Source organism: Ornithodoros turicata, chromosome 1 (assembly GCF_037126465.1).
Source record: "Ornithodoros turicata isolate Travis chromosome 1, ASM3712646v1, whole genome shotgun sequence".
Classification (NCBI taxonomy): Eukaryota; Metazoa; Arthropoda; class Arachnida; order Ixodida; family Argasidae; genus Ornithodoros; species Ornithodoros turicata.
This window is the reverse complement of record NC_088201.1, coordinates 43,116,031-43,129,182: the sequence shown is the minus strand read 5'-3', so window position 1 is coordinate 43,129,182 and position 13,152 is coordinate 43,116,031. Positions and strand designations below refer to the sequence as shown.

The window sequence follows — 13,152 nt, the reverse complement described above, 5'->3', positions numbered from 1 at the left end:
AGGACTTCGCCGCTTCGAGTTCGTTTACGACATGGGGCTATACCGCAAGTTCTTCCTAGTGTCGCCTGTGGTCAAGTATGTGGAAGATATTGTTTACAATAGCGATCAGTCTGTGTTTTGGGTTGTCTGCCAGCCAGTGGTTTCTCCAGAAAGTCAGGGGAGGGGGGGGGGGGTCGCGAAAAACTGGGATAGAAGTCATAATTCCATAGGGCTTATAATGCGGAAAACAACGTAATTAAGGCCTCATTCAACCGCAACACCCATTGCAGGGGGTCCAAGGTGAATTTCTTTTTTTTTTTTGGGGGGGGGGGTCCGAAATTACTGCTGCCAGCTGTGGTGTCGAACTCGCGTATATGACATGCTCGCTCTAGCTCACTCACTAGAAATTGAACCGAACATGGGTCGGCAGACTGAGAGCCCGAGCGAACGGAGAATAGAGCGAGTGATTAATGAAAATAGGTCGCAATTGGTGAGCTGAGCGTCCTGTCGCAGGGATCATCCAGGGAAATTGCCCTCAAATCTGAAGTGCTCAGTCACAATTTACTCCCGTGCTATCAATGTGTCCATTATCATAAGACTGGTATTTAACGTCTTGCTGAGTGGCATGGGTGATTGAATCGGAAGTGCCAGTCAGGCACCGAGCAGTTGTAGAGTAGCCAGTGAGTGAGCCAAGGGTCCAATGAGCTGCCATGAGCCAGTGGTAGCTGCAACTGCTGACCTCCTGTGGCATAAATTTTTTAATTCATAGGATATCCCTAGCACACAAGGGCCAGATCCACAGCACCATGTTGTCATTCCAAGTGAAGAGGAGCGGGACATTCAAAGACCACAAGACATCTCTGATCTTAGCAATGTGAGCAGGGTGCTTATTGAATGCTTGTCACAATTACTGTGGTGTTTGTACTATTTTGTTTCTTACTTTGCTTTAGGACAGCACTGGGTTCTGTTGTGATGGGATCTTATCGAATCCATACATGGAACTTGTCGATGAATTGGTGAGATTGACATCCACTCAGTCACATGCATATTTAGACAGTGCATATTATTGTAAATATTCAAGGTCGTAGTGAGGACACACGCTACTGATGGCGACGGGTGCCTGCAACATGCCCATCCTCACTTCAATCTGGTTGGTAGATACATTCTTTACATTCCAGTGTCAGGTGTGGAAAGCATGTCAGCGAATTTTTCCCAGCAGGACACGACTGCCAGTGTGGTCAAAGAAAGTCAAGTGCCTTGTGAGATGGTAAGGATCCTTTGTACCTATCACAGCATGCTTTCCCAATGTCAGTATTAACTACAAAAGAATACTTGTTCTGATTTTCATTTTTCTCAGCAGGACACCACTGCCAGTGAGTTCAAAGAAGGTCCAGTGCCTTGTGAGATGGTAAGGATCCTTTGTGCCTCTCAAAACATGCTTTCCCAATGTCAGGTACTAACTACAACAGAATGTTGGTTCTGATTTTCATTTTTCTCAGCAGGACGCCACTGTCCGCGAGATTGAAGCAAACCCACTGCCTTCTGAGGTGTAAGGATCCTTTGTGCCTGTCACAACATTATTTCATAATGTCAGGTATTGACTTCAAAGGAACGTTGGTTCTGGACATCATTTTTCTCAGCAGGACACCACTGCCTGTGGGATCCAAGCGAATCCTTTGCCTTCTGAGGTGGTAAGGTCCTTTCGTGCTTGTTACAACATACTTTCCCACGTCAGGCATTGACTACAAAGGAATGTTGGTTTTGAATTTCATTTACATTCTCACTATGTGGACTGCAATCCTGGTTGACTTCGGTTCTCCAGATGTGAAGTGATTGTTACAGGCCGGTTACTGGCGCGACTAGAGCGCGGCGGCGGTTGTAGAGCGCTGCGTAGGGTAACAGGAGAAGCAGAGCAGAAAAGGAGACGGAGGTGGCAGCGGGCGGATCATATGCAGGACTTGCTTGTATGTGCGCTATGATTAAATCCAGTTATACTTTCTAGGTTGTCTTGAATATACTGCAGAGCTCACGATCTAACAAATTCAGAAGTGGGATTACGAAGTCCACAGTGCAATTCTGACGGCCATAGCAGCGGATGTAACTGGATTTTGTGACCATGCCGCGACGACGTCCTACCACGACCACCCGTGCGAACACGAACCCAAAACAGCATGATGAGGGTGTCTCGAGAGATGCAGTTGTTTCACAAGGGACTAACGTAGCCGACGACAACGAAGACGTCGATCGGGAGTCTCAGGAGGACCAACAGCACAACGTAGGAGAGACGGATTTGTCGCATGCAAACGGCACACAGCGCACCATTCAAAACGAAGAGCACCGCACCGAACAACAAGTAAGCAGTAGCAACGGCGCCTATGATTTCCATGATGTAATGCAAGCGGCTATACGGGCTGCAGTCAGCGAGGCTATCACGGGTGCTGCTTCATTGTTTCGAACGACTGGGACAGGCGGACAACCCTCAGCGATGGGACGATTAGCGGATGGCGGGAATCTGGTCCCAGTATTCAACCCTGTCAGTGATACGAATGTCACAATCGAAACGTGGCAGGGATTGTGACTGACTCAAGCTCTGAGTATGCCAGCCCAGTCCTATTAGTACGCAAAAAGACAGGTGAAGAAAGACTTTGTATTGACTACCGTGCCTTGAACCGTATCACAAAACCAGACAAGTACCCGCTTCCGTTGATTGACGATCAACTCGACAGGCTCCAAGGAAAGAAGTGTTTTACTAGCTTGGACTTAGCGTCAGGATACTACCAGGTACCCATGGCCCAAACGTCGCAGAAGAAAACTGCTTTCATCACTCCGGATGGTCATTTCGAGTTTACGAGGATGCCCTTTGGTTTGGTAAACGCGCCAGCCGTCTTCCAGCGAATGGTAAACACGGTGTTAGGGCCTCTCCGTCACACGATTGCCATGGCGTACATGGACGACATACTTCTACCTTCTGCGACCGTCGAGGAGGGACTACGAAATCTGAGAGAAGTACTAGAAGTTCTTAGAGAAGCTGGACTGACATTGCGGCTTACGAAGTGCTACTTCTTTCAAAATCATATCGACTCTCTTGGATATCACATATCGGCCGATGGTATTTCACCTAGTCCTCGAAAACTTGCAAGCGTGTTGGAGTTTCCTACCCCCACTACCTTGCACGAACTAAGACAGTTCATCGGACTTGCAAGCTACTTTCGACGCTTTATCAAAGGCTTCTCATGTATCGCCAAGCCTCTCACGAAGCTTATGTCAAAGCAGCAACCATGGCGATGGGAAAAAGAAGAACAGCATAGCTTTGAGGAACTACGACGGAAATTGACTGAAAGTCCAACGCTAGCTTTATTCTCATACCAATCCCGCACAGAGGTGCACACTGATGCTTGTAAAGACGGCCTTGGCGGTGTTCTGCTTCAAGAGCAATATGATACACACCTGCATCCGGTCATGTACGTCAGCCGCAAGACGACACCAGAAGAGCAACGTTATCACTCTTACGAACTGGAAGCGCTTGCTGTTGTTTGGACGATCGAGAAGTTGAGGCCGTACCTCTTGGGGATGAAATTTCTTCTTATTACGGATTGCAGTGCCCTGCGAACGGCATTGGCAAAGAGAGATTTGGTGCCACGTATTGGTAGGTGGTACCTGAAGTTGCAGGAATTCCAGTTCGACATCGAACATAGACCTGGAACAAGCATACCACATGCTGATGCGTTAAGCCGAATGCCTCATGGAGAACCGGAGGAAACCGACTCTACTGATGGAGTACATGTGCTCGCTACTACGTTGACTACGGAAGACTGGCTCATAACGGCACAGAAGACGGATGCTGAGTTGCGGAGCATTATAGAAGGCCTCCAGGCCCATCCGAAAGACGGAAACAGTGAATGTTTGCACCGCGAATATAAAATAATCAACGGACGACTGTACCGGAGAGTTCACATCGACGATGGCGAACACCTGCGTTGGGTGGTGCCCAAGGCGGCGAGACATCAAATCGTCCGCAAGTGCCACGACGACGTTGGGCATTTTGCTGTTGAGAAGACTCTTGAACTCTTGCGCCGTGATTACTGGTTCCCGCGAATGAAACGCTACGTGCGACGTTACATCGCTGGGTGCCTACAGTGTCTGTTTTACAAGAAACCTTCGGGGAAACAGCCAGGTTCATTGCACAGCATCGACAAAGTGGGTGAGCCGTTTCACACCCTTCATATGGACCATTTGGGCCCGTTCGTTAAGAGTAAAAGCGGCAACATGTACATCATCGTTGCAGTAGACGCCTTCACCAAGTTCGTGCTACTACGCGCTGTCCGGAATACATGTGCAAACGGCGCTCGACGCTTTTTAATGGACATAGTCGCTATCTTCGGGGCACCGAAACGTTTGATCACTGATCAGGGCACGTCATATACCGGTTCAAGTTTTCAGCAGTGTTGTCGAGACCTCAACATTGTCCACATCAAGAATGCGACTGCGACTCCTCGTGCCAATGGCCAGGTGGAGCGATATAACAGAATGATCACCCCAGCAATTGCCAGCTTGTGTGACGACCCCAAGAGAAAAGACTGGGATGACAAGCTCCCTCAGATACAGTGGGGAATTAACAACACATATCACAAAGCGACACGCACCACACCGTTTGGTTTGCTTTTGAACTACAGACCGCGCTCTGCATCAGGGGATGATACGCTGGATGCTATGCACGAGATGTTCGATGCGGATCTGTTGAACAAACGCTTGAAAGCAATCGACTACATCAGAGAGGATCAGCGAAAACAAAGGGAACGCTACAACCGGAAGAGAGCTGAAGCCCCGCACTACGCTCCTGGTGATCTGGTTCTCTTACGACATAATCCAGAGTCGACGGGAGAATCTCGAAAGTTGAAGGAGTGTTACAAAGGCCCATATGTCATAACTGAGGCTTTGCCTAATGATTGCTACCGCATAGAGGACATCCCCGAGATACAGCGGACGACCCGCTTTTATAGCAATGTGGCACCCGTGGACAGACTCCGGCGTTATCAGGTTGCTCAGGACAGTGACGACGAACTCGTTCCGTCCAAGGACTGTGAATCGGAAGATGACGACGTGGCTGTGCCTCGCCGTTCTTCGCGCGTCAAGGGAAAGCCAGAGCGGTATGGTTTGTCTCCCGGGACGGTCGACATTTAGGATGGCCGAGTGTTACAGGCCGGTTACTGGCGCGACTAGAGCGCGGCGGCGGTTGTAGAGCGCTGCGTAGGGTAACAGGAGAAGCAGAGCAGAAAAGGAGACGGAGGTGGCAGCGGGCGGATCATATGCAGGACTTGCTTGTATGTGCGCTATGATTAAATCCAGTTATACTTTCTAGGTTGTCTTGAATATACTGCAGAGCTCACGATCTAACATGATACTCAAATCATACGAGTACATGATTTGCATGCATTCTATAATTTGATAACTGAATTGACAGCCAATCATTCTGATCATTCCTCGTAACTGTATCTCACAATCATGGTTGTAGCAAGATTTTCTTTTTTTTCATAGTGATTGATATTTTTAGCTTCTTCTTGATCGTGATATATGAATAAAAGTTATGAAACCAATGAATTGTCTGTGTGATTTGCATGGTGTGATCTCCTTGTTGCCCAATCAAACCTTTTTCTCATTTTACAGTCTTGGTGCATGGTGGCATGTCTCTACAAAGCAGATAACCATGGTATTCCACTAACACATCATGCTCGCAAGTTTTTGACTGGCAAACCATACTTCTGTTGTGTGCAAACACCATACCTACACTTATGCTGATAATAACAGGACACTGAGTGGGGACTGACACATTTAATCTGTCTCACTCTTCCATCCTGTTATGTTCAGTTTGGAGCCAACGTTATTCATTATATCTTTGCTTGTGTAGGGAACATCACAAGCACAGGACACGCCCGTTAAAGCCTTCTTAAAAAAGGAGGTTAAACGGTTAGGCAACCTGCACACTGCAAGCAAAAAGAGAATTAAGGCTCTTCAACAACAACAGCGCCGTATGAAACGGAAAATTGCAAAACTGGAGGATGTTATCGGAGACCTTACGTCAAAAAGCATCCTACTTCAAGAAAATGCAGACGTTCTTTCAAGTCTGGCTGGAGCCAACAAGGATCTACTGCTAAGGCAAGCAGAAAAGCACACTGGCAGGACACAATTCAAGAAATACAGCCCTGAGCTAAGAGCTTTTGCACTTACGCTTCACTTTTATTCTGTTCGTGCCTACAGCTATGTGAGGGAAACCTTCAACACCTGCCTGCCTCATCCACGAACACTCAAGAAGTGGTATGAGTCAGTGGATGGGAAACCAGGTTTTTCCAGAGAAGCAACTGAGGCACTGAAAATGAGGGCACGCGACAACACAGCAAAAAATCAGCCAACACTATGTAGTATGATGGTGGACGAGATGGCCATCCGAAAGCATGTCGAGTGGAACGGACAAACCATGTGTGGCTACGTGGACTTTGGCACGGGCATCACAAATGATGGTACAGTAGCGAAGGAGGCATTCGTAGTAATGGTTGTTTCCATCAATGGCAGATGGAAGCTGCCACTAGGGTACTTCTTAGTTGACGGAATATCAGGGGAGCAGCGATCAAACCTGGTTCAGCAAGGCCTTGCAGCTGCCCATGAAGCAGGAGCAGAAGTTGTCTCGTTAACCTGTGACGGCGCTGCAGCAAACTTGGCAATGCTAAGAAGCCTTGGGTGTTCACTTGATTACAGATCTGGATTGAAGACGAGCTTTTCGCACCCAATCTCAGGACATCCAGTTGCTGTTTTCCTAGATGCCTGCCACATGCTAAAGCTTGTACGCAACACACTCTGCGACAAACATTGCATTTTTACGAATGATGGAGGCATGGTGTGCTGGAGCCACATTCAAGAGCTGCATGCTTTACAACAAAAAGAAGGCATCCATGCTGGAAATAAATTAAGACAAGCCCACATTAATTGGCACCGACAACCAATGAAAGTCCGCCTTGCGGCTCAGCTAATTAGTACATCAGTTGCAGACGCGTTGAAGGAATGTCGTGAACTTTCCGTGCCAGGCTTCACGGAGACTGCTGCAACAGAGCACTTTCTCCGAACGATAAACAATTGTTTTGATGTGCTCAATTCCCAAAACATACGACAGAGATCCTGGAAGAAACCACTTTGCCATGAAAACATCAGCGAAGTAAGGAGGTACATTGAGGAAGCACGGCACTACATATCAACACTGCGAACAAGCAGAAACGGGCCCCTTCTTTTGGACAGCGTCAGGAAAACAGGGTTTCTTGGTTTTCTCGTCTGCCTTAACAGCATTGATCTTCTGTACACTAACCTGGTGGAAAAGAGCACAAAGCTCAAGTACCTGCCTGCATACAAAGTGAGCCAGGACCACCTTGAACTCTTTTTTGGTGCGATTCGTGCTCATGGAAGGTGCAACAACAATCCAACTGCATCCCAATTCGAGTCTGCCTTCAAAAAGTTGATAATTCAAAATGAAATTGGAAATAAGACAACAGGCAACTGTCTTCCCCTTGACAATATTACAATACTGCACGTAACAAGTGGATCTGCACATCGCCCTGAAGAGGTTATTAATTGGTCGACTCAGCGGAAACAACTATGCACAGACGATGATGACATCCCATCAGCAGCCGACCACGACTACCTCCCAGATCCCAGCCTGCTGTCAGATTTTGCTGACAGGGTTGTAGGCTACATAGCTGGATATGTGGCACGATATCTCCAGAGGTGTTTGAAGTGCGAGACCTGTGTTGATGTTCTAACAGTGCCTGCAGCCTGTGTTCCGCAGCATTCCCTAATTAGACAGAAAAGCATGGGCTGGCTGCTCTACCCATCACAGGATTTAATTCATGTATGTACGGAAAGCGAAAAGGTGTTTCGGTGTACAATGCAAAGGTCAGGCTTATCATCAAAGATGGTGTTGCAAATGATGTTGACCAATGTGCTCAGCCGTGTCGCCGACACCAATCTGTTTAAAACTATTAGAGAAGACCACATGCTGGAACAAGCACCCCTGGACAACCACTACTATCATCTGATAAAGAGCATAGCACAAAAATATTTAGACATACGCTTGAACCATGCATCAAAGAAGGCTACTGCTGATATGCATAGCCAGCAGTTCCGGCAAATGTACACGAAACTCACGCTGTTTAGAGGACAGTAATCACCTACACCTGGAACCAAGAGAGATGTGTAATGCCCAATACTCCCTTTCATATGCTGCCTTTGGCAGAGCTCACTATGTTACCTTTTCTGACATGTATGCGTGTTTCGTTTGAGTGTGCACATACTTCCATTGATATACATGGATACTGACTTGCGCGCCTATTTTTCTGCATGCGCATGTGTGTAGGGGGTTCACTTCTCCGAATTTCTGTTTTCAACACGGCTTCTTCGCAACCTGCTTAATAAACCCTACTTTTTGTTACTAGTTTAGGCTGCCAAGGGGGACGTCGGACAAAGTAGGAGACACGACAACAGAACCAGAAGCTGTTTCTGTTGTCGTGTCTCCTACTTTGTCCGACGTCCCCCTTGGCAGCCTAAACTAGTAATGTCACACCAACTACCCCAACTTTGCACTTTGGTTCCTACTTTTTGTGTGGTTGTCAAGAGTAGAAACAGTGACTACGTGTACGTCGTTTACGTGGGTGCATCCTCTGCGGCAAAGGTGAGTGATACGCATCCCGTGATCCGTTCTTCATGATCCATCCAAGAAAATAACAAGTAGCTTATGTATACGACGATCCAGTCTGCTCAACGTTACGAAATGGGCTATGGCACTCATCCTGCCTTCGGTGTAACTTTCACTTCCTGACATTGTTTATATCTTCGCAAAGCTTCTTCCACGTTATTATTGTCTCTTGGCGTACGCACAAAGTGAGAGAGGAGCGTAGAATATGAAATGATAACTGATAACGCAAAACTATTGCTACGACTGCCAATAATCGCGCCCTTCACGTTTGGCAAGGGCGCTGCCATGTTGTTTACATCACGTGTGCGGTCACATGGGGGCCAAGTGCATCCCAGAGTTCCGCGCGCGGGCTGGCACGCTCGTTTGTATGAGGTGGGTCAAAGTCGCCATCTTGCCATGTATTTCGGCCCATTCCCCGCGTAAAACAACGGGGATCGCCATCTTGTGGGACGGTTGTTGCCAACATCGCAAAATCTGCCACCTAGATTTGTACTGAAGTAGAAATTATCTGCAAACAATGTGCACCGAGCATGCTATTTCTCAAAATAGCCACTTCAATCCGTATCCAATAGAGCGTGAGTTATGGCTGCCGTCGCTCCTCAATGGGTGTGTGGATGTGTTCACGGTATTTCCAATCACTGCGGACGTACGATCCTGTGAGTTCTGTGCAGTTGCGTCTGTGGACTGTGATGTTCGTTAAATATTGTGATGCTCGCCAGCCAGCTGAGGCAGCTTTGGGTGATGTAGAAGAATGTGCCCAGCGAAACCCTACGACGCATCTCTCTACGACGACATTGCGCAAAGAAGTGACTACATTTGTACATTCATGCGCGTCGTCCTGCGTATGTTGGCTAAAACACTTCTTCGTTAGTGCGCAGATTATGTTTTGTAATTGCCAATGAACGGCGGTACATGAAGTAGGCAGCTTCGTTTTCGCTTTCGCAAGTGAAGAATGTTTTCTGTCACAAGTGCTTTGTGAAACAATTTTCTTCAGATACGACCCTGAAAGCTATGTTGCGAAGGTTTGCCAATGGAAATTGTTTCAAACGCTATTCGTAACTACAAATATTTTTGCGACTGAGTTGTGGAATAACAACACACAGTGTATGATAATGGTAGACTGGATTTATTCGCAAATATATATTTGGTAATCGGTTATATTTGATAAGGCAAGTTGCATAACCACTTCGAATCCCTCGCAAGTACTCCATGAATCAATTTCAACCACCATGTAACTTTTCTCTTAACCGCTTTCATGCACCTCTTTTTGCTACCGTATCGTTCACGTCATCCCCTTCCAGACTCAAAGAAAGGGGCTTTAGGACTGTGTGTGTTAGCTGACCTTTCTCACCGTCCAGTCTGATGACATTCATATTCAGACGTAGCATATACCTTTCAGTTCTCAACATATGCAAGCATATTGACGTAACATGAAAAAGGATTGGTTAGTGATGCACATGAATTAACAGAAAGCCTGATTGACTAGATATAACATGAAAAATGGTTAAAACTTGGCCTGGTTGGTGATCACGGAAAGGAAGTTGCAGAATGCCGTATTCATATAGTTTACTCTATACCACGAAAGTGTGATAACGTATATATCGGGGAATCATCAAGGTGCATAAACAGAGCGAGTGTTTTGGCTGGTTGATAAAGCACTGGGTTTTTTTTTCAGTTGTTTGTAATTGAAAGGCGCATGAACACTCGTTTAAAAGAACATTCAACTAATACCTCTAATAGATATGGTGCAGTGGGGGACCGCTTATTGACATGTGGATATGACAATGAAAAAATGGCTAGGAAGCAAGCGAGCTGGTGAAGATGATGCATAATGTAAAAACCCCAAGACTAGGGAACACGAAGTGACAGACACAAACGTGACTTTGTGTTTGACGTGTGTGACTTGTGTGAAAAGACATCGTGTTTGTGTCTGTCCCTTCGTGTTCCCTAGTCTCGGGGGTTTTTACATTATGTGTGGGATGTCAGGCAGAATTCCAAAAAACAAAAATTTTGTTCATGTGTAAAAAACAAAGTAGCCTTCTCTTTCGAGAGGCGCATGAGACCAAAAAGAATGTAGTAACTGTGTCAGTAACCCCTGTATTTATTTGGATTATCTTTGTGGTGTAAACAGGAAGTCCAACATAAGAGGGAATAAAGGGGGAGAGGAAGTCTCTTATGTATTTAAGGCTTCGTTTCACAAAATAAAAATTCATTGGTTGGCAGTTCAGTGTGGTGTCCTCACCTTTTTTGTGTTCTGTCCTCGTCTTTTCCTGCACAGGGGGTTTATCGTTTTTAACTATATTAGACGTAAGATGTGAAACAGTGATTACGTTCACAAAGCATATGCACAAATGAAGTTTACTTTGTTGTTGATCAGTGATAATAGATTTCTTAACAAAATGTGTTTGCTTCGCTTTCACATGAGTTGGGGCATGCATACAATTAAGAAATCTGTGCAGCTCTAAAAGATAAGTAAATGGTTTGTGTTACACGTTACTAATATCTGCAAAATTCATATTCACCCACCCATATGCTTGTTGCTTTTTCCACACAAATGCTTCCTACTTGATAGAAGTGAAATGTGGAACACTGCTACACAAAATGTGTGCATACATAGTGGCATTACTGTGCTGGACGTAACTACTTATTGCTTTGAAGTAAAATTTGTTTATGTATGGACATGTACAACATATCTGGCATGAGCTCTGTCATGTACCGTGATCGTTACCTGTGTCTGAATGGCACGTCGTTCCGAGGAACTTTGAAATCATGCGCACTGTGCCTTCAGTAAAATATCTCACTTGTGCACTTCCAAAGCGTTGTCTCTATGCGAAAATCTAAAATGCGCAGATGACAAGTGGTTGCAAAGCAACATATGCGCTTTGCCTGTATGTATGCTCATCACAGTGAAGAAGATTTTCTCCAATCCGCAGGGATAAGCTATATCGGGCCTGCTTTCCATAAGCAGAAGATGCTGTTCCCACTGTGGTCAACCATCATACCAATATACGCTTAGTGTAGGCTACTCGTTTTGGTGCAGAAAGAGGGTGAGAGTTCGTCACTGCTGTACCTTAGAACTGAGCTGCTTGAGTAATCACGATAGAGGAAAAGAGGAAGCATCAAGTCATTGATATGTAACATTTTGGTAGACGTCTTGTTTTTCTTTTTTTGCTATGCCTTCTCCTCTGGTCCATGGAGGCTTCACATCAGGATTATGCCATCGAGGTGTGGTCACATTTCGTGATCTTTGGACGTCTGCATTTATCAATTAGGTTTTACCCTTAGCAGTATTGTAATTCGGAGTGTTGGTCGTTCCATCCTCCCCCTCCTTTGCAAATATATCAAAAACATTTCAGACAGACTTTGGCTCAACATGTAGTTCCAGATGTGCCTGCATATGAAAGGTATGTAGCACGCCAAAACCCGCAACCACGAAACCGAAACTATCATTCTAGCTTGTGCATGCGTTACAATGCGAGCGTTACAACAATCGCTAAGAATGTCGAAGGTAATATGGGTTTGTTATTACTAACTTTTAGCTGTTTACTGCATCATTTTTCAAAAAATTCGTTTGTTTAAGCAAATATGACAGAGACAACAGCGGCGTTTTGTGCCGCCGTAACTGGCGCACTTCGGGTTTTCGGGTCTGGCAACTGCGTTCCACAAGATGGCAGCCTCCGCTGTTTGACGCTGATTTTACGGCAGCCTGACCCACCTGGGGGAAATAGCCGGAGGGGCCCCTCCTCTAGTTTCCTTCCTCCATGGTCTCAGCGTTCGCTCGTCCATAGATACGATTTTGCGTCGTATGGGGTAAGCTGTGTGATAGAGGTCTGTGATCAAGCTTTACTTGTATTCGTACCATGACTGTTGTGCTGTAGGTTTTTGTTTGTTTCCAGCAGCGGCTGCAGTCTTGCGTCCCGTGAGGTAAGTGTACAAGTATCAGTCGTAGCCGGTGTTGCGTCTGCTAATTTCATTATCGTTTTTTGCAGGCCATGAAAGAACAGAGGAGGATATGATTTTGCGTCGTAAGGGGTAAGCTGTGTGATCGAAGCGTGTGATTAAGCTTCACTTGCATTCACACAATGACTGTTGTGCTGTAGTATTTGGTTTTCTTTAGCAGCGGCTGCAGTCTTGCCTCCCGTCAGGTAAGTGTAAAAGTATCAGTTCGTGAACGGTGTTGATTCTGCTAATTTCATTCTCTTTTTTGCAGGCCTTACTTTGTTAACAGTAAGCTGGGTGAACCAACTTTGTTGTTGCTATGACCATTTTACTCAGTTTTGCTCACTTGTGTTTGAACATTACTAATTCGCGATTAAACGCTCTATTTCAGACACATTTCTCTCCAGCGCTTCCACAGGAAATTCAATGAATTTTGAAGTCCAGCGTTTCATCGTGGGTCGCCAGAAGAGCTCAAACTGCAGCCGGTCATTGACTGTCAA

At 46.0% G+C, this 13,152-nt stretch overlaps 2 long non-coding RNA genes across 2 annotated transcripts; both read left to right on the top strand.

The window, feature by feature from the left end:
• The first annotated feature begins 983 nt into the window (after positions 1–983).
• Positions 984–1,367, top strand: LOC135398536 (uncharacterized). The gene is made up of 4 exons (XR_010424110.1): positions 984–995; positions 1,061–1,129; positions 1,199–1,246; positions 1,337–1,367. It is a non-coding gene; the product is annotated as an uncharacterized LOC135398536 (long non-coding RNA).
• An 11,248-nt stretch (positions 1,368–12,615) lies between these two features.
• On the top strand, positions 12,616–12,859 carry LOC135398531 (uncharacterized). Its single transcript, XR_010424109.1, has 3 exons — positions 12,616–12,637; positions 12,703–12,745; positions 12,831–12,859. It is a non-coding gene; the product is annotated as an uncharacterized LOC135398531 (long non-coding RNA).
• The last annotated feature ends 293 nt before the right edge of the window (positions 12,860–13,152 follow it).